General features: G+C 37.3%; 1 long non-coding RNA gene across 1 annotated transcript in view; it reads left to right on the plus strand.

Moving 5' to 3' along the window:
• LOC145512417 (uncharacterized) overlaps positions 1-22631 on the plus strand; it is a 287002-nt gene that overhangs the window by 189158 nt on the left and 75213 nt on the right. Inside the window, exon 5 of the long non-coding RNA XR_014058508.1 lies at positions 22247-22310. This is a non-coding gene — a long non-coding RNA (uncharacterized LOC145512417). The remainder of the gene's footprint in view (positions 1-22246; positions 22311-22631) is intronic.

Genomic DNA, 22631 nt, shown 5'->3' on the forward strand with positions numbered 1-22631 from the left:
AGGGGATTGTCCCAACCCAGGGATCAAACCTGCATCTTCTGCAGCTCTTGCATTGCAGGGAATTCTTTACTGCTGGGCCACCAGGGAAGCCATTTATAAGGGATACAAACATGTAAATGATAAGAAATATGTGATGAAAACGCTATGCATCTTTAATATTACTATTATGAACTAGATTTAATAAAATTGTAAATATGTCACTATATGTGCATGAGAATTACCCTTTCGTCACTTTATTACACATATATCTGATCCTGTTCTAATTATAATATGACAGTAAATTCAGTACACTGTAAGTAAATTTCAGGGAACATAATTTTGTTTTTTGCTATTGCTTTTTATAATGAAAACAATGTGATGATAAAATCTTTCTGATAATACATTAAATATACACTTTACATTTGCAATATTGTTTAGAAAAATGTAGAAGCAGCTTCCATATATAAATTCCAAAAAAAGTTTATGTGTCAAATATTAAAGAAGTCATAAAATTATTTATATAATAGTATCTCCTGTTACTGAATATGTTATTTATGACTAGGCCTTGTATTGTATCATAATGCAGTAATGGTTTACATTTGCAGGAAACTGACTCTATAAAAGTTGACTTAATACCCCCTCAAAAATTAAATCTCATGAGATGTAATTTATTTTTATTTAAAAATACTTAACCATTGAACTGCATGGACTTTTTGTAGTAAAGTCCAGCTCAGCACTTCTGGATTTCCCAAACCCTGCACATTCCAAAATTTATCAGGAATGGTCTTTGATGAACTTTTGAGCAATGATCTCTGAACCCATGGGATGCCCTTGCTGAGAAGAATGTCCTTGTACACCTGAGACCTTGAGCTACATTAGATAATTTATGTTAGCAATGTGATTTATGGCAAATATCACATATGACAATGGTACTTTACACTACAAGCAGCTAGGATCGATCCCCAGATGGTCAGTTGATGCAATATCTGAAAATAATTAATATAATGTACCATGTTGACAAAATAACAAAACTCACGTGATCATGTAAAGAGATGTAGAACTATAGAACAATCATTTGAACAATGACACATTTATTTACTGTAAAAATACTAAACAGACTAGGAATAAGATGGACTTTCCTTCATTTTGATAAAGCGCATCTATGCAAAATCCATACTTTATACTGCTGTTGCTGACATCATACTCCACAAGTGAAAAGCTGAAGTTTTCCTCCAGATATAATGAACAAGGCAAGGATGATTTATTTTGCCATTTCTCTACAACATTGTATTGTATATCATAACTACTACAATAAGACAACAATGAGAACATGAACAAGTAAATAATCTAAGTGCACATCCAGTTTGAAGGAAAGGAGTAAAATTATATTTACTCATAATATGAGTATGTGATACTAGATTTCTCACAGAAATCAGGAAATCACAAAGAATATACAAAAACTACTATAAAAAAGTTATTAAGGTCACAATGAACAAACTGGATATACAAAATATGAATTATATTTTTATACACTAACAACAACTAGAACTTGAAATTAAAGAAATAATTGCACTTGTGATAACAGTACAAAATAAAAATTTATAGTATGTCATTAAAATAATAAAATGTCAAGCCACAGGCTGAGAAAAAATATTTTAAAATAATACTTCTGTTTAAGGGCTGATTTCAGACCATATAAAGAATACTTATTGTTCATTAATAGGGATAGAAATGATACAACTTATAATCGGTTAATCTGAATGATTAATCAGTCTGTTCAGTTCAGTTCAGTCGCTCAGTCATGTCTGACTATCTGGGACCCCATGAACCACAGCACGCCAGGCCTCCCTGTCCATCACCAACTCCCTGAGTTACCCAAACTCATGTCCATTGAGTTGGTGATGCCATCCAACCATCGCATCCTCTGTCGTTCCCTTCTCCTCCTGCCCACAATCTTTCCCAACATCAGGGTTTTTTCAAATGAGTCAGCTCTTTGCATTAGATGGCCAAAGTATTGGAGTTTCAGCTTCAACATCAGTCCTTCCAATGAACACCCAGGACTGGTTTCCTTTAGGATGGACTGGTTGGATCTCCTTGCAGTCCAAGGGACTCTCAAGAGTCTTCTCCAACACCACAGTTCAAAAGCATCAATTCTTCGCCACTCGGCTTTCTTTAGAGTCCAACTCTCACAACCATACATGACTAATAAGCACCTGAAAAGATTATGCACAAATTTTCAAAGGACTGAGATAAATAAAAATAGATTAAAAAGACCACAGTCCATATGATGCCACTAATAGGGCATTTTGTAAAAGCAAAAATCTATATTAGATAAATGGTCACCCAGAGTTCAGAGTGGCTGAAAAGATTTGTTACAAATGGATATGAGGCAATTTTGAAAATAAAACAATTTTTTTTTGGGCAATAAGTTGTTCTACATTCATGTTAGCAATTGTGAAAATTTATGTATTTTTAAAACTTACAGAACTTACCATCCAAAACTTTGAATTTGTTGATATATATTATACTGCAAAAATTCTTAAATGTCATTTAGTGAAACTAAGCAATATATTACAAAAATGGTTTTAAAATATTCATAGTATCTGAATCTCAACTTCAAATATAATGTACAAAGGTACTAGGGAATGTTGTCTTGACCCTAGCAATGAAAAAAAGCCCATACACTACAAAATCATAACTGATCTTGAGTAAATCATTAGTGAGTTTGCAACTTAAACCAATCAACTGAATTTCAAGGGCGATAATGCCCTCTGAGTGAGAGAGAACACAAACTGTTTCTTTCCTCCTGGTACCTCCACCACCAGTGTTGGAACCACAGGATTAGAAGCTGGTCTGGCATGTGGTGAGCTATTAGAATTTATTTTGCTCCCTACAGACAAATGCATTTCTTCTTGCCTGAAATGTCTCTTGTTTGTTAAGCTAAAGACAAAATCTGCCTATGGGAAGTTCCAATCATTTCAGTTCTTTGTCCAGAGTTGGAGATTTGGGCTTAAAGAGAAAAAAAAAAAAAAAAAAAGGCAGTATTTTCATTTGGCATTTCATTATGTTTTTGCTTCCTCAGAATTTGATGATAACATGCTTCCAGTTATCTCTGTGGCCAGGAATTGGTTTTATTTGAGAGTTGTCACTGTGAATCTTCTGCATTTTCTTTCCTAACTTCTCTCTTCAGTCACTGTGCCTGATACCAGGGCTTCATTGAGTGTATTTGCCCTGGTCTGCCACTCTCCTCAAAAGGAAAGACTAATTTTGGGGAAACTCAGTATTAACTGTTTAAAGATCAGTGACTCATCCTGAATTACCCGAAATCAAAGTCAAAGGTGGTTGGAATCTTAATGCCAGATCTCTCCTTTCTTTACAATTACTAGACACTGAAGCTTTGGTAAACATCTGTGATTTTTAGAAGACTTTCTTCAAAGCTGATTTTTTTTTTTTCCTGAGGCTACAAAGTATGAAGGCTGGAAGCAGATGAAACTATACTGAGCACCCCCTGCATTCCAGGTGTGATCGTCTTGTGATCTAGATGGTGATGATCCTCTCTCTAACCCTGAGATGGAGCTGGACTGCAGCCCTTGCGTCTGTGTTCTATGCCCCCAGCTCTATGGTTCCTCCTCAGGTGTACGAGCTCCCGGAAGCCATTAGTTGTCTGCATTGATGGACTTTCTCACTCAGCATCCCATCCTGGCAGTAGGGCCAGGGTCATCTTTGTCTTCTAATTCCATCCCCTGACTCCCAATCTGGATTCGGCTCCTCCCTCCACATCTTACTTTTCCTTCTTCCTCTCGGCAGCTCTTGGTCAGTTCCATTTGCTACTTCCTCCTTTCCCTCGTGACCATTACAGAGCGGAATCATTAAGGGCCCCTTTCAAGATACTCTTCTTTGCTTCCACGTTTTCTTTCCTGGCAAGACTTTCTCATCTGCTCAGATAGATTCAGTGACCATCTCCCCCGCCTCTCCCGCCTGCCAGACCTCTTCTCTGTACTGCTAGTCCGTGGATCTAGTGTACTCTGTACTCCTAGTCCGTGGATTGTGTGCTCCAAAGGCTCTCGGTTCTGGGGAAGATGGGACAAGCGAAACTGGGGCGAGGTTTGCTTGGTGGCTGCTGTTCCCCTCCCCCAGCTGTGGGGGTTTCCATCCCTGATCCCCCCCTGCAGTCTCTGCTCTTCCCGTTCAGAGGAAAGCTTTGATACCATAGGGAGCAGGGAGGGGCTGGGGTGGGGCAGTGGCTATGGGTCCCTCCCAACCAGCCCCAAGAGGCGTCCTCAGGATCCTTTTTCCTGTTGGAAAATCCTCATTGCTTAGACCACCGTCTCAGGACCCTTCCCCTGTGATTTCTAATCAGCTAGAAGACTGAAAAAGTTAAGTTTGTGATGGAAAGCAGACAAGTAAGCAAGTTATGTGAGGTTACCGGATGTTGGCGTAAGATATTATTGAGGCAGGACATCCATATATGGACACTGAAATTAAAAAAAAAAAATCTCTGACGCAGGGCAATGTCAACTATTCCCTAAGCAACCAGCCTAGATAAGCAGAATTGACTCTTAGATTCAAATTCATGTGTGTTAGTTTTCTGTTGTTATTAAGTATAATTAAAAAAATAAATTCGATTTTTTTTTAATGTAAAAATTAGCATGCAATAAGTCTCATCAGTCATCAGTCATGTAGTACTCTTTGTAACCCCATGGACTGTTGCCCTCCAGGCTCCTCCCTCCATGGGATTCTGCAGGCAAGAATATTGGAGTGGGTTGCCATTTCCTTCTCTAGGGGATGTTCCCAACCCAGGGATTGAAACCATGTCTTATGTCTCTGCATTAGTAGACAGATTCTTTACCATTAGCACCACCTGTATGTCTAACTGAAAACACTTAGAAAAATACTTTTATCCCTCTGTTTTCATAATTTTAATTTTTTAACTGTAGAGAACAGAAAAAGCAAAAGTGACCACAATCACTTTAGTTTATGCAAATTATAATTGGGACAGTTTCATTTTTGTTTATTCTATTTTATCTGGCCATTGAAAATTAGTTTGGGATTAACATGTACACACTGCTATATTTAAAAATATTAACAGATTACCAGCAAGGACCTTCTGCATAGCACAAGGAACTCTGCTCAATATTCTGTAATAACACAAATGGGAAAATTGTGTTCTACAATTTTGACCCAGAAATACAGGAATCATATTGATTTTGCAAACTGAGATTGCATGGTCTACATATGAAGAATGGGAACTACAGTGAAAACATACTAACAAGACTAACACACACATGAGATACCCAAGGCTTAACATATAAATACTAAATATGAATTGGTTTGTTTTTAGACTTATCACTTATATTCCTGACCATGAAGTTACACTTTCTCTACAAACTATCCAAATAAAGTAAAACTAGATACGCTTTTCAGAAAGGGCCAGCAAATAGTTTTGTTCCAGAAAAGTACCTCAGCACCCTTACTTTTTTGTCTTCAGCAGTTCTCACATTTGGGAGATAAATGAATCATAAAATGGCAGGGAAAGATTTTATGGAAGTATTTATTGGATTTATTTTGAGATGTGTCCAGATAATGTATTGTCTGAACAGATCTGAAAATTTGGTGACATCAACCTTGAAGGGCTTCCCAGGTGGCTCAGCAGTTAAAAAATCTGCCTTCTGCAACGCAGAAGACGCTTCAAGACTCAGGTTCAATCCCTACATGGGGAAGATACCCCGGAGAAAGCAATGGCAAGCTCCTCCAGTATTCTTGCCTTCAAAATCCCATGGACAGAAGAGCCTGGTGGGCTACAGTCCATGGGCTATTAAAAGAGTCAGACACAATTTAGCAACTGAATAAAACAACAAAAACTTTGCAGGAAGCTCCTCCTAGCTAGTTCGTAGGGTACCTATTTAGCTTGGTAGTAAACACTCTTATTATCATTGCTACACTTGAAGCATCCAAGTCTTTTTAGAGCTTAATTAAAATTTTCAAAAACTTAAAATGTGTAGGTAACAACCCTGAACGCTGAACTCTGAAATTATTGTACTGTACTTATTTGTGTAAAATAATTAATCTTAAAAGGGTAATAGACTAATGCCCATTTCTTCAAGAACTGGTGCGTTCTTAAGTGGTTTACTAGATATAATAGACTAAAGAAAAATGGAAATTTTAAGTAGAGACTCATATAAAGAAGTTTTTGGATTAATGATCATGACTGAGGAAAGTGGGGCTTCCACTATAACAATCATAAAATAGTCAATATATTTGTATCAGATAAAGAGAAGCTGCTACTGCTAAGTCGCTTCGGTCGTGTCCGACTCTGTGCGACCCCATAGACGGCAGCCCACCAGGCTCCGCTGTCCCTGGGATTCTCCAGGCAAGAAAACTGGAGTGGGTAGCCATTTCCTTCTCCAGTGCATAAAAGTGAAAGTGAAGTCGTTCAGTCGTATCTGACTCTTAGCGACCCCATGGACTGTAGCCTACCAGGCTCCACCGTCCAGGGGATTTTCCAGGCAAGAGTACTGGAGTGGGGTGCCATTGCCTTCTCCGATAAAGAGAAGAGAGAGTCTTAACTAATTATTGGCCAGAAATGGCCATTTGTAGAATTGAGTTACATATATATGGCAACCTTATTAGAAGATGAACCTTTCAAGACAATAAATATATTTATTTATATAATATTTCTTTCTAGAAACATCAAGATCACTAAAATTATTTTATGAGTTCTCAAAAATATCTTTATTTATTTGGGAAACAATTATTGTACATTGGCTAAAAAATAAATCACAAGTACATGAAGATAAAGATGAGCAGAGGAGATCTACAAAGAACATGCCATTGTTTACTAAATACAAGCCAAAAGATTTTTGTAGTTGTAATCTACAACTCAAATATCAGTTAGGTTTAATATAACACTTAAGTCAAATTTCTCCAAAGAAGACATACAGATGGCTAACAAACACATGAAAAGATGCTCAACATCACTCATTATCAGAGAAATGCAAATCAAAACCACAATGAGGTACCATTTCACACCAGTCAGAATGGCTGCTATTCAAAAGTCTACAAGCAATAAATGTTGGAGAGGGTGTGGAGAAAAGGGAACCCTCTTACACTGTTGGTGGGAATGCAAACTAGTACAACCACTATGGAGAACAGTGTGGAGATTCCTTAAAAAACTGGGAATAGAACTGCCATATGACCCAGCAATCCCACTGCTGGGCATACACACTGAGGAAACCAGAATTGAAAGAGACGTGTGTACCCCAATGTTCATCGCAGCACTGTTTACAATAGCCAGGACATGGAAGCAACCCAGATGTCCATCAGCAGACGAATGGATAAGGAAGCTGTGGTACATATACACAATGGAATATAACTCAGCCATTAAAAAAAAATACATTTGAATCGGTTCTATTGAGATGGATGAAACTGGAGCCCATTATACAGAGTGAAGTAAGCCAGAAAGAAAAACACCAATACAGTATACTAATGCATATATATAGAATTTGATAGATGGTAACGATAACCCTATATGCGAGACAGAATAAGAGACACAGATGCATAGAACAGTCTTATGGACTCTGAGGGAGAAGGTGAGGGTGGGACGTTCTGGAGAATAGCATTGAGACATGTATATTATCATATGTGAAACAGAACACCATTCCATGTTCGATGCATGAGACAAATGCTCAGGGCTGGGGCAATGGGATGACCCAGAGGGATGGGATGGGGAGGGAGGTGGGAGGGGGACCCAGGAAGGGGAACACATGTAAACCCATGGCTGATTCATGTCAATGTCTGGCAAAAACTACTACAATATTGTAAAGTAATTAGCCCCCAACTAAAATAAATAAATTTATTAAAAAAAAAGAAAAAACCACTTAAGTCAAAACTACTAGAATAGTTTTTACAGAAGTACACACTGTAATCTATGGTAAAAGACATTTAAGATATTGAAAATTTATGGGAAAAATGGATGATGTGTCTGAAAGAATTTTGCACTCTTCATTTTTGCATTATAAACAAATTTTCAAAGATATATAAAATAAAATAACAGAAGAAAACATAAAGCAAGAGATAAAATTACCTTTCCATATCAGGACTCAGAGTTCTCCAAAGAAATCTCAGATTTTGCTCTTAAACTCTCTCAGTTAATTGGACAAGTTCCATTCACATTATCAAAGGTAATTCTTCTTACTTAAATTCTGCTAATTGTAGATACTGCTACTTCTAAGTCTCTCCAGTCGTGTCCGACTCTGTGCGACCCCATAGACGGCAGCCCACCAGGCTCCGCCGTCCCTGGGATTCTCCAGGCAAGAATACTGGAGTGAGGTGCCATTGCCTTCTCAGCTAATTGTAGATACACATCTACAAAATACTTTCCCAGCAATATCTAGATTAGTATTTGACTAAATAAATGTACTACAGCCTAGCCAAGCTGACATATAAATCTAACTATAATGTTCTGGTAAAGATCTTTAAAAAACTCTGTTACAATACAGAAAGTCAGTATGTATAAATTAACTGTCTTTTTTTATTTAACTGTCTTCTATAATCAATGATTTTATAATGTTGTGTATAGAAAAATTCTTTTTTTTTAATGAAGTATAGTTGATTCAAAGTATTGTGTTACTTTCTGATGTACATCAAAAGTCAGTAAATAAATAAATATATAATAAATATATACTTCAGCTCTGCTCAGCTCAGCCATTTCAGATGTGTACAACTCTATGCCTTGTGACCCTGTGGACTGGAGCCCACCATGATCCTCTATCCACAGAATTCTCCTGGAAAGAATACTAGAATAGGTTTCCATTCCCTCCTCCAGGATATTTTCCCTACCCAGGGATCGACTCTGCATCCCTTGCGTTACAGCAGACTTTTTACCGCTGAGCCAACAGGGAAGCAGTATACATATATAAGTTTTCAGATTATTTCCATTATAGATTATATAAGATATTGAGTATAGTTCCCTGTGCTATACAGTAGAAATTTGCTTAAATAAATTCTTACACAGTAATCAGTTCAGTTCAGTTCAGTTGCTCAGTCGTGTCCGACTCTTTGCAACTCCATGGACTGCAGCACACCAGGCTTACCTCTCTATCACCAACTCCCAGAGACTGCTCAAACTCATGTCAGTCAAGTCACTGATGCCATCCAACCATCCCACCCTCTTGTCATCCCCTTCTCCTTCTGCCTTCAATCTTTCCCAACATCAGGGTCTTTTTCAATGAGTCAGTTCTTCACATCAGGTGGCCAAAGTATTGGAGCTTCAGCTTCAACATCCATCCTTCCAATGAACATTCAGGACTGATTTCCTTTAGGATGGACTGGTTGGATCTCCTTGCAGTCCAAGAGACTCTCAAGAGTCTTCTCTAACACCACAGTTCAAAAGCATCAATCTTTCAGCACTCAGCTTTCTTTATGATCCAACTTTCACATCCATAGATGACTATTGGAAAACCATAGCTTTGACTAGATGGACCTTTGTCAGCAAAGTAATGTCTCTGCTTTTTAATATTCTGTCTAGGTTAGTCATAGCTTTTCTTCCAAGGAGCAAGCATCTTTTAATTTCATGGCTGCAGTCACCATCTACAGTGGTTTTGGAGCCCAAGAAAATAAAGTCTCTCACTGTTTCCCCTTCTATTTGCCCTAAAGTGATGGGACTGGATGCCATGGTTTTAGTTTTTTGAATGTTGAATTTTAAACTAGCTTTTTCACTGTCCTCTTCCACTTTCATCAAGAGGCTCTTTAGTTCCTCTTTGCTCTCTGCCATAAGGGTGGTGTCATCTGTGTATCTGAAGTTATTGATATTTCTCCCAGCAATCTTGATTCTAGCTTGTGTTTCATCAGGCCTGGCATTTCACATGATGTACTCTGCATATAAGTTAAATAAACAAGGTCACAGTATACATCTTTGAGGTACTCCGTTCCCAGTTTGGAACCAGTCTGTTGTTCCATGTCCCGTTTCTAGCTGTTGCTTCTTGACCTGCATGCGTATTTCTCATGAGGCAGATAAGGTGGTATGGTATTCACAACTGTTTAAGAATTTTCCACAGTTTCTTGTGATCCACACAGTCAAAAGCTATGGTGTAGCCAATAAAGCAGATGTTTTTCTGGAACTGTCTTGCTTTTTCTGTGATCCAGGGAATGTTGGCAGTTTGTTCTCTGGTTGCTCTGTAAAGTGTCCTAAATAAAAGGAAATAAAATAGTTAATTTAATACAATCTCTTTTCCATATATGCTTCTATGGTGGCTCAGCGGTGAAGAACCCTCCTGCCAATGCCAGAGACACAGATTCAATCTCTAGTTGGGAAGATCCCCTGGAGGAGGAAATGGTAACCCACTCCAGTATTCTCTCCTGGGAAATCCCGTGAACAGAGGAACCTGGTGGGCTACAGACCATGAGGTTGCAGAGTCAGACACGACTTAGTAACTGAGGACGCAATGCTCTTTTCCATATGCTCTTGTTCAATATTTTATTTAATTATATAATATTGTTAGTATTTGAATTAAATATTAGATTCCCAATTAAAAGTGAAAGGAAGTCCTCCACATTTTCATATATCAAGTCCTTAACTTTCCTTTAACAAACCTCTTTGGATTCTAGAAGTACTATGTGCAACAAAGAGATATTTTGCTTTTATACATTTTCTGAGTGATTTTTAAATCCTGCTAGGCAGGAAAATCTTGGATTTTCAAATCCAGGTAAAGGACTATCTTCATGGCCTTCTTTGACCAGTGGAGATTTTTTTTTTTTTAATAATTGTAACATTAAGTATTGACAAAATGGCTCAGTCAAGGTATAACGTGTATGAGCATTCTGAAGTTACAGGGTATGAAAGTGTGAAAGTGAGTATCTAAGACCTAGTGCCAGAGAAGGGTCATGTTCAGTAGTCACATCAACAACTGCCATATTATAACCAGACTATCTGCATCAAAAATATGTATGCAAACTTTTTTTTTTTTTTTTAATGTTTGTCTACTGGGACTCCCCAAGTTCATTTCACTGACAATTTCCAAAATTTCCCTTTTGACTAAGCTAGTTAGAGTACTGATATGCTAGTGCTAAGGCTTCACAGTTGACACTGATGGTAAAGAAACTGCCTGCCAATGCAGGAGACATAAGAGACTTGGATGTACTCCCTGGGTGGGGAAGATCCCCTAGAGAAGAAAATGGCAACCCACTCCAGTATTCTTGTTTAGAAAATCCCATGGACAGTGGAGCCTGGTGGGCTACTATCCACAGGGTTACAAGGAGTCGGATATGACTGAAGTGACTTAGCATGCACATTCTAGTACTAGAGCCTTTTTTAGAAATGTAAATATCAGTCCCCTCTGCTTTCAGGTTAAGACTATCATACTTGAAAATGTAGTATGTAACACTACATAAGTGAAAAAAATTGAAAAAGTCCTCACCTGCCTATAAAATGACAAACTGAAAAAAATCTCAAAGACAGAGAGGGTATAAAGAAATTTTATAAAGTTCTTTGTGTAATGCAGTGTTTCTCAAGGAGCCCATATTCTTTAAAAATCTTATAGTCAGTAAGAGAGTAGAAAATTTTTTGTATACTTAATAGTTAAGACAGTCAATATTATTTTGGAACTACCATCAGAAAAAAAAAAGAGATAATGATTGCAATTTGACAGAAAATAAAGCTGATGAATAAGCCTATTTCAAAGCCTCTAAGGCTAGTAGTAAATCTCCAGATCTAAATTAAATAGTATATAAGCTCCACACTGCCAAATGGGACAACACTATAGCTCATTTTTTTATAGTACATCTCACTTAGATTTTTATAGGAAGATGTTATAAAAAAAAAAATAAACATGTAAATTGTTTTACTGACAAAAAGAGATCACATGTTTTCATAAAATATCATATTCTCACTCTAAATTACATTCCATATGATATTTGTTCCTCTAAACATGGAGATTGATGTCCATATTTTTGAAGAACAAATATGAAGAAACTGACATATCTTGACTAAATTCCTTTGCATCAAAAAATGTTTCTTAGTTTGTTGGCTATATAATAATTAAATTAAGATATTAAAAGAAATAGATGAACTGCACTAGAAGGAATTCAAAAGTATGTTACTAACTCCTTTTGAAGCACTTAGGATATCTCATATGACAAAAAGGACAATGAATGAAAAGATGTGATTTATAAGATAGTGTATTAGCTCTGTTTTACCTTTGATATGAACATATTATATAAGTGTATAAGATTTTGCAAAAAGTTATATTTTCTTTTGATAGCAATTGTATTAGTCAGAATTCTCCTGAGAAACAGAAATAACAGATTCATTATAAGAAATTGAGACAGCTGATGGCATAGTTCTAATCTTAAATCCAGAGGCCTGAAAACTAAGAGAACTGATGACATAAGTCAAGTTCAAGGACAGGAGAAAACAAGTATACAACTCAGTCAGACTCTAAGAGCAAATTCTCCATTTCTATACCTTTTTTCTTCTAATCAGGCCCTTGCACATTGAGTCATGCCTACCCACATTTTTGAGAGTCACCTGCTTAATCAGTCTACCAATCCAAATATTAATCTCATCTAGAAACACCTCCATAGACACACCCAAAATAATGTTTAACCAAATACCTGGTATCTCATGACCCCATCAAATTGTCACATAAAATTAACCAGGACAACTTCATCCTTTATCAGTTTGGCACCCATATGCATCTCCTTAAATCATACTTAATTTCCAAATAAAGACAATGTCTAGGTCATAATTCTGTCTATAATGATACAGCTATCCTGTGTATAACTGAACATGTACTAACCTTTTTCCCAGAAGAGGAAATAAAGTCCTTGAGTGATGTATACTTTCTCCCTGATATTCTGTAGCTTAAATACTGTGATATAAAGCCTATATGTCATATGTTACAAGCGAGGAAAACAAAGACAGCTTTTCTATCTACCTAGCTCCCTATCTATCTACCTACTTTTATTTGTAACAAACTAAGAAGAAAATACTTATGACAATTAAGTGACTCAGTTCTACAAGTGACCATATGGTTGTAGCTGGTATTTATAATACCTTCTCCACTATCTATTCTGGATAACTTTTGCCTTCCAAAAGCACCTCAATTGATTGAGGTCCTTTACCTGGCAGAGTGACTCAACCATTCTTTCTTGAAGAGTTTGGGACATTAGTAGTCTTGCCTGGATTGGGTTATTTTAATTTTTCATTGACCTAATTGTAGGATATGGTAGTACTAAGAGATACCCTGAGGGATCTCCTGTATTCCAGACACATTCATATCATCATTGCCACATTGCTTTTTTGCTGTAAAGTGAGTTCTCTGCTCAGAAACAACACTGTGTGTAAAACCATGACAGAGGATAAGGCATTCTGTAAATCCACTGATAGTAGTTTTGGCAGACGCACTGTGTGCAGGGAAGACAAATCCATATCCTGACTATGTGTCTATTCCAATAAGAACAAAACGCTCTCCCTTCTGTAATGGAAGCTGTCCAGTGTAATCAGACTGCTAGCCTGCTGATCATCCTGGGGAACAGTGCCACATCAGGGACTAAGCATTCTCTGCTGCTGGCAGCTTGAGCAGTCAGCCATGGCCATATCCAGATCATCCTTGGTGAGTAGAATTCCATGTTGCCAAACTCCTGCATAACCTTCATTCCTGCCACAAAGGCCACTTTGTTCATGAGCCTGTTGGCTAAAGACAGGAGTGGTTGAGGACAAAAGCTGGGCTGGTATCCAGAAAATGAGTCATCCTATCTATACGATTTTGAAAATTTAAGTTTCTTATCACAATCTATTCAAAAATAAACAGTTCATTTTCCTATTATATTTAACAGTTCACTGACTGTAAGTAGAATTGAATAGGACAATAAGGTATTTAATCTATCATATTCCATAGATATCACATATGTGTTGCAGAGGCCGTAGTGGATATGTTAAACCAAGTATATGAAGATTGTGACCTGCTGAATGAGGAGGCACACAACCCACCCACATACGGGGGGCAGATAGCTCTCTTAGCATCTGAGTTCCCACTTTGGGAAAGAGAAAACCCAGAACCTCTGGGGTTTTCACTGAAGCCACAAGCTTCAATACACCCACACCAAGAAAGTAAAGTCACAACATCTATTATGCACAGATCCTAGAAATGAGGGCACAGAGTGAACCAGGAGAGTCTTCTGTCCCAGGTCACAAGACAGCAGAAGAGTAGAGGGCAGAAAGCACCTAATATTTATAAAGTGGTTGGGCAGAAGTCACTAACTTTGTGTGGGCTCAGTTTTAAGAGGCTATTTGAAAAGGTGTCCTGGGAAAAGCAAAGCAGGAATTTGTGGCGGGAATCCTTAACTCAAGTCCATATTTGAATGTCCAGAATCTGGGTTTGAGAAGGGTTGTACAACATAAAATGCTGAAATTTCAACTCATAATGTTGCTTTTCTCATGTATAACAGACCATGTACGAAGTTATTTACTGATTATAATAATTTCTGTCACTGTTTCTATTTTTTTCCCATCTGCTTGCCATGAAGTGATGGGACCAGATGCCATGATCTTAGTTTTTTGAATGTTGAGGTTTAAGCTAGCTTTTTCACTCTTCTCTTTCACTCTCATCAAAGGGCTCTTTAGTTCCTCTTCACTTTATGCCATAAGGATAGTGTCATTTGCATATCTGAGGTTGTTGATATTTCTCCCAGCAATCTTGATTCCAGCTTGTGCTTCATCCAGCCCTCCATTTCGCATGATGTACTCTGATACAAGTTAAATAATCAAGGTGAAAATATACATCCTTGACATAGTCCTTTCCCAATTTGGAACTGGTCCACTGTCCCATGTCCAGTTCTAACTGTTGCTTCTTGACCAGCATACATATTTCTCAGGAGGCAGGTAAGGTTGTCTGATATTCCCATCTCTTGAAGAATTTTCCGCAGTTTGTTTTACACACAGTCAAAGGCTTTGGCATAGTCAATGAAGCAGAACTCTCTTGCTTTTTCGATGATCCAATGGATGTTGGCAATTTGATCTCTGGTTTCTCTGCCTTTTCGAAAACCAGCTTGAACATCTGGAAGTTCTTGGTTCATGTACTCTTGAATCCTGGCTTGGAGAATTTTGAGCATTACTTTGCTAGCATGTGAGAGGAGTGCAACTGTATGGTGGTTTGAACATTCTTTGGCATTGTCTTTCTTTGGAATTAGAACGAAGACTGATCTTTTCCAGTCCTGTGGCCACTGCTGAACTTTCCAAACTTGCTGACATATTGAGTGCAGCACTTTCACAGCATCATCTTTTAGGACTGAAATAGCTCAGCTGAAATTCCATCACCTCCACTAGCTTTGTTCTTAGTGATGCTTCCTAAGGTCCATTTGACTTCTCAATCCAGAATGTCTGGCTCTAGGTGAGTGATCACACCATCGTGGTTATCGGGGTCATAAAGATCTTTTTTGTGTAGTTCTTCTGTGTATTTTTGCTGCCTATTCTTAATATCTTCTGCTTCTGTCAAATCCATATCACTTCTGTTCTTTATTGTGCCCATCTTTGCATGAAATGTTTCCTTGGTGATTCTAATTTTCTTGAAGAGATTTCTAGTCTTTCCCATTCTATTGTTTTCCTCTATTTCTTTGCATTGATCACTTAGGAAGGCTTTCTTTTCTCTTGTTGCTATTTATGGAACTCTGCGTTCAGTTGTGTATAGCTTTCTTTTTCTCCTTTGCCTTTAACTTCTCTTCTTTTCTCAACTATTTGTAAGGCTCTTCAGACAACCATTTTGCCTTCTTGTATTTCTTTTTCTTGGGGATTATTTTGATCCCTGTTTCCTGTACAATGTCATGAACCCCCATCCATAGTTCTTCAAGCACCCTATCTATCAGATCTGACCTCTTGAATCTATTTGTCATTTCCACTGTATAATTGTAAGGGATCTGATTTGGGTGATACCTGAATGGTCTAGTGGTTTTCCCTTCTTTCTTCAATTTAAGTCTAAATTTTCCAATAAGGAATTCATGATCTGAGCTAGAATAAACTCCTGGTCTTGTTTTTGCTGACTGTATAGAGCTTCTCCATCTTTGGCTGCAAAGAATATAATCAATGATTTTGGTATTGACCCTCTGGTGACATCCATGTGTAGTATAGTCTCTTTTGTTGTTGGAAGAGGATTTTTGCTATGACCAATGTGTTCTCTTGGAAGAACTCTGTTAGCTTTTGCTCTGCTTCATTTTGTACTCCAAAGCCAAACTTGCCTGTTACTCCAGGTATCTCTTGACTTCCTACTTTTGCATTCCAGTCTCCTATGATGAAAAGGATATCCTTTTCTGGTGTTCATTCTAGATAATGTTGTAGGTCATCATAGAACCATTCCACTTCAGCTTCTTTGGCATTAATGGTTTGGACATAGACTTGGATTATTGTGATATTGGATGGTTTGCCTTGGAAATGAACAGAGTTCATTGTGTCATTTTTGAGACTGCACCCAAGTACTGCATTTTGGACTCTTTTGTTGACTATGATGGCTACTCTATTTCTTCTAAGGGATTCTTGCCCACAGTAGTAGGTATAATGGTCATCTGAATTAAATTCACCCATTCCAGTCCATTTTAGTTCACTGATTCCTAAAATGTCAGTGTTCACTCTTGCCGTTTCCTGTTTGACCACTTCGAATTTACCTGATTCAGGGACCTAACACTCCAGAATCACTACAGATGGTGACTGCAGCCATGAAATTCAAAGACACTTGCTCCTTGGAAGAAATGATATGACGGACCTAGACAGCATATTAAAAAGCAGAGACATTACATTGCTGACAAAGCTCCATCTAGTCAAAGCTATGATTTTTCCAGTCGTCAGGTAAGGATATGAGAGTTTGACTATAAAGAATGCTGAGAACAGAAGAATTGATGCTTTTAAACTATGGTGTTGGAGGAGACTCTCAAGAGTCCCTTGGACTTCAAGGAGATAAAACCAGTCAATCCTAAGAAATCAGTCCTTAATATTCATTGGAAAGACTGATGCTGAATCTGAAACTCCAATACTTTGGCCACCTGATGAGAAGAGCTGACTCACTGGAAAAACCCTGATGCTGGAAAGGATAGAAGGCAGGAAGAGAAGAGGATGACAGAGCATGAGATGGTTGGATGGCATCACTGACTCGATGGACATGAGTTTGAGTAAGCCCAGGGAGTTGGTAATAGGAAAGCCTGGCATTCTGCAGTTCATGGGATTGCAAAGAATCGGACACGACTGAGTGATTGAACTGAACTGATAGTAATTTCTGTTTTTTCTACATTTGTTAACATAGGATTTAAGATATTCAATAGTTATTTTTTCATATATATAGTATATTTATATATTATAATATATAAATATATAAAGCATATCTTATGTATATTGTATATATTATTATCCACTGAGCTAATTTTTTGAAACTTGTCCAAAAATGTTCCTTTTCAATAAATAGGAATTTTAAGTAAAATTACTTTATCTAGCAGAACCAGCTTCAAAATGTTTTTTAAAAGTTAACTAACACATAAAAGCCATTTTATATATAATTTTATCAGTCCTTTTACTCTATATAATATGTGCTGTGCTGTGCTTTGTCACTCAGTCATGTCCAACTCTTTGTGACCCCATGGACTGTAGCCCACCATTCTCCTCTGTCCACAGGATTCTCCAGGCAAGAATACTGGAATGGGTTGCCAACATCCTCCAGGGGATCTCCCAACCCAGCAATCAAACCCAGATCTCCCGCATTGCAGGTGGATTCTTTCCCATCTGAGCCACCAGAGAAGCCTATATAATGTGATTAAATACTAAGGAGTATTTTTAAGACTTTTAATGAGATACACTGAAATTCAGTATGCTTGTTTTGTGTTTGTTTTACCCTCTGCCAACTTTAATTGAAATAGTTTTCCTGGAAATATGCTCCCATGATCCAAGAATTGACTTAAAGTTTTATAAATCAAAGCTATTTCTCCTTAGTATAATCATTTGGTTTGGGCTAATGTTGCTGTAAAATATCCATCTCCTCAGTGTTGGTTCAACCATATCAAATTGTTTTGGCCATCTAAGAATGTTTGTATCTTCCTTTGATTGATTGTAAATGGTCATGTTTGATACATATTTAAGTTTTATGTATCTTAAAACATACATGGAGAATGTGTACCAGGCCAGATGATATTTCTGGTCTTGGACTAGGGAAGGGTGAGTATGTTGGCTTGGACACAACATAAGACTGGTTCTTTCTTTTTCTTTCACTCCCATCTTCTTCTCCTACCTCTCCTCCCCTACTCCTTCTTCCCTTCCTCCTTCTTCTTTCCTTTCTTTATTTTGTTCATTTTGTTATTTATTTCCTGCCAAAGCAAAAAATAATCATATCAAACATTTGACTGTTAAAGATATTGATGGGTGGATATGTGTTAATTTTCTTATGATTAGTGGAAATGTATACTAGTTATTATCGCCTTCTAACTCACAGAGTAAGTTTAGATAGACTTGTAGATACCCAAATTATAAGCTCACTTCTTCTTGTGACACTGTTCATTTCGGTAACCTAAAGAAGTTTATGTAACAAGAATAATTACTTATTCTTCTACTCAGTGAGATAATTCTTTCAAGCTAAAAGTCAGCAAGCTGTATTTAGAAAAGGCAGAGGAATGAGAGATCAAATTGCCATCATCCATTGGATCATAGAAAAAGCAAGGAAATTAAAACAAATAAACAAACAATCTACTGCTTCATTGACTACATGAAAGCCTTTGCCTGTGTGGATAAACTGTGGAAAATTCTGCAAGAGATGTGAATACCAGACCACCTTACTTGTCTCCTGAGAAACCTGAAGGTCAAGAAGCAACAGTTAGAACCAGATATGGAACAACTGACTGATTCAAAATTGGGAAAGGAGCATGTCAAGGCTGTATATTGCTACCCTGTTTATTTAACTTTTATGCAGAGTACATTATGGGAAATGCCAGGCTAGATGAATCATAAGCTGGAATCAAGATTGCTGGGAGAAATATCAACAACCTCAGATACACAGATGACGTCACTCTAATGGGAAAAAGTGAAGAGGAACTAAAGACCCTCTTGTTGAGGGTGAAAGAGGAGAATGAAAAAGCTGGCTTAAAATTCAACATTCAAAAAACTAAGATTTGGCATACGGCCCCATCTCTTCATGGCAAATGTACTGTGTGCAGTGCATAGTCACTCAACCGAGTCTGACTCTTTGCGACCCCATGATCTGTGGCTTGCCAGGTTCCTCTGTCCATGGGGATTCCCCAGGCAAGAATACTGGAGTGGGTTGCCTTGCCCTCCTCCAGGGGATCTTCTCAACACAGGAATCGAACCCAGGTCTCCCACATTGCAGGCAGGTGGATTCTTTACCAGCTGAGCTACCAGGGAAGCAGATAGATGGGGGAAAAGTGGAAACAGTGACAGATTTTATTTTCTTGGGCTCCAAAATCACCACACATGGTGACTGCAGCCATGAAATTAAAAGACATTTGCTCCTTGAAAGAAAAGCTATGGAAAACCTATACAACATGTTACAACATAGAGACATTACTTCGCTGACAAAGATCTGTATAGTCAAAGTTATGGGTTTTCCAGTAGGTCATGTGTGGATATGAGAGTTAGATCATAAAGAAGGCTGAGCACTGAAGAACTGATGCTTTCAAACTGTGATGCTGGAGAAGACTCCTGAAAGTCCCTTGGAATGCAAGGAGATCAAACCAGTCAATCCGTGTCAATCCTGGAATATTCATTGGAAAGACTGATGCTGAAGCTGAAGGTCCAATACTTTGTCCACTTGACATGAAGAGTGAACTCGTTGGAAAAGACCCTGATACTGGGAAAGATTGAGATCAGGAGGGGAAGGGGATGACAGAGGATATGATGGTTGGATGCCATCTTTGACTCAGTGGACATGAATTTGAACAAACTCAGGGAGATAGTAAAGGACAGGGAAGCCTGGCATGCTGTAGTCCATGGGGTTGCAAAGAGCTAGATATGACTTAGCAACTGAAGAGCAACAACAAAAGACAACATTACTAATCTTACAATTATATGTAACAACGGGGAGACAAATTCTTCTTAACTGTGTTCTAAATATAGTGCCAAAACTTTTCCATTCATATCTACAGAAGTATGTTGTCATCAGGTCTGGAATGTATAAAGGAACTTATTCACAATAAGTACATAACTTGAAAAAATTCATCCACAGAGACTTTTTCGCAAAAGTTTAATTTACTGGACATTATTAAATCTTAATATACATAAATTAAGCATAGAGAATTTGACTGTGTAAAAATTTATTGACTTTCTGCAATAATGTTATAATACAAATTATTTGTATTATAGTAGTATGTTTTCCTTTGAATAATTGCATTTTAGATACATTTTATTTTTTAGAACCGCTTTAGATTTATGAAAAAATTAAGAGGACAGTAGAAACTGTTCTCATATAGCTCAGCTCAGTTTCCCCATTCTCAATATCTTCCATTAGAATGATATATTCATTGCAATTAATGAACAAATATTAATACACTATTATTAAGTAAAGTCTATAGTTTATTAGATTTCCTAAGTTTTTATTTCTTGTCCTTCTATTCAAGGTTTGTGCATAAAATAAATTGCATTTAGTCATGTCTCTTTAATCTTCTCATCTGTGACAGTTTCTCAAATTTTCTTTGTTTCTGATAAGCATCGTTTGAGGAGTACTGGTTATGGATTAAAATTTATCTAGTATTTTTTTTCTCATGATAAGAATGGGATTATGGGTTTTGGGGGAGAAAGAGCACAGAATTAGTGTGCTATTTTCATCATGCCATATCAAAGGTACTTTTTATCAACATGATTTATAACTGATGATTCTGGGTTTGATCTCCTGGCTGAGGTAATGTTTGTCAGGTTAACTCACAGTAAAATTCCTCAATTTTTCCCCTGTCCACACAGTGCACATTGAAAGGAAGTCAGTATGTACAGCTCATGTTTTTATACTCACTTTGTACACAGTTCACAAGTTATGCTCCTCCTTCTTGAGGGTACAATACCTATTGTATGTAAGCTATCTGAAATTCTGCATGGAATTTGTATCTTCTCTCCTGTTTATTACTTTGTTCAACCATTTATTTATATCTGTATAGACTCATGAATGTTTATTTTATAATTCACATTAGAACTCAGTACCACTTCTTTTTTTTTTTTTTCTTGTTCCAGTTTCTCCAGATTGGGCCTCTGGGAACTTTCTCAGTTAGCTCCTGTGCTCTTTTAAAGTAGCACCATCATTTTTTTTGTTTCTACACTGCTTTACTTTTTTGCACTGAAGAGTGCTCCAGGCTCTCGTTTTATGTTATTGCTCTAAACCTCAAAGCGTCCATAAGGCTTCCCTCATAGCTCAGTTGGTAAAGAGTTTGCCTGCATTGCAGGAGACCCCTGTTTCATTCCTGGGTTGGGAAGATCCCCTGGAGAAGGGATAGGCTTCCCACTTCACTCATTCCCCAAATTTCTTTGGTCATCACCCCTTTCCCTTAAGTGAGATTTTTTTCATATATTTGTAATATAGATGGATTTTCTTGCCTTAGCCTGAAGGAATTCTGGGATCCTTGACCCTGCACGACTTTTTCATGTATTTTTACACATTAAGATTAATTCTTCTTGCTGAGAAGTTCCATAGGTTTTGAGAAGTGCATAATGTCTTTTATCTACTATTAGAGTATACTGAAGAATAAGTGGGCTGTCCTAAGAAGCCCCTGTGTTTCACTTACACATTCTTAACCCCAAACCCAATTAACCACTAATAATTTTGTCATCTCAATAATTTTGTCTTTTCCAAAATATTATAAAGTTGGAATCATGCAGTATGTAGACTTTCAAAATGGCTATTTTCACTTAACTCTTCATGTCTTTATATTGCTTTATAGTTTATTTTTGTTGCTGAAAAGTATTTCATTGTATAGATGCACTATTATGTGTTTATCCATTTACCTTTTGAGTGACGTCTTTGTGGTTTCTAGTTTTAATGATTTTAAATAAAACTGCTCTAAATAGTACCACGTGATTTCCTGTGTGAGTACAGGTTTTCAGTCAGTTGGGTAAATATCTAGGAACAAAATTGATGGATCAATTTGACAATTGACTGACCAACTGTCTTCCAGAATACAAGTATCATTTTTCATTCTCACAAGCAATGGATGAGAGTTCCTGTTGCTCTATATCCTTACCAGCATTTGGCATTTTAGCCATTCTAGTTAGTGTGTAACAATGTCTCATTGTTGCTTTACTTTGCAGTTCCATGATGACAAATGATAATGAGCATCATTCATATTTGTTCACCATCTGCCTATTTTCTTTGGTGAGAAATCTTTTCAGATATTTTGTTGATTTTTAAATTGTTATGCATTGCATTTCTATAGTTTTAGTTCTCCAACTTTGTTCTATTTTAGTGTTGTCTTTGATACGTTGAATATAAACTTGAAATCTATTTTTAAATATGCACAAAATATTTTTCTGGGATTTTCCTTGAAGTTGTATTTAATCTACAGTTGAGTGGGGAGCATTTATATTTTCATTAATATTGAGTCTTCCATAACATAATCTGGAGAAGGCAATGGCACCCCACTCCAGTACTCTTGCCTGGACAATCCCACGGACGGAGGAGCCTGGTAGGCTGCAG

Source organism: Giraffa tippelskirchi, chromosome 1, assembly GCF_054371585.1.
Source record: "Giraffa tippelskirchi isolate mGirTip1 chromosome 1, T2T-mGirTip1v1.2.pri, whole genome shotgun sequence".
Classification (NCBI taxonomy): Eukaryota; Metazoa; Chordata; class Mammalia; order Artiodactyla; family Giraffidae; genus Giraffa; species Giraffa tippelskirchi.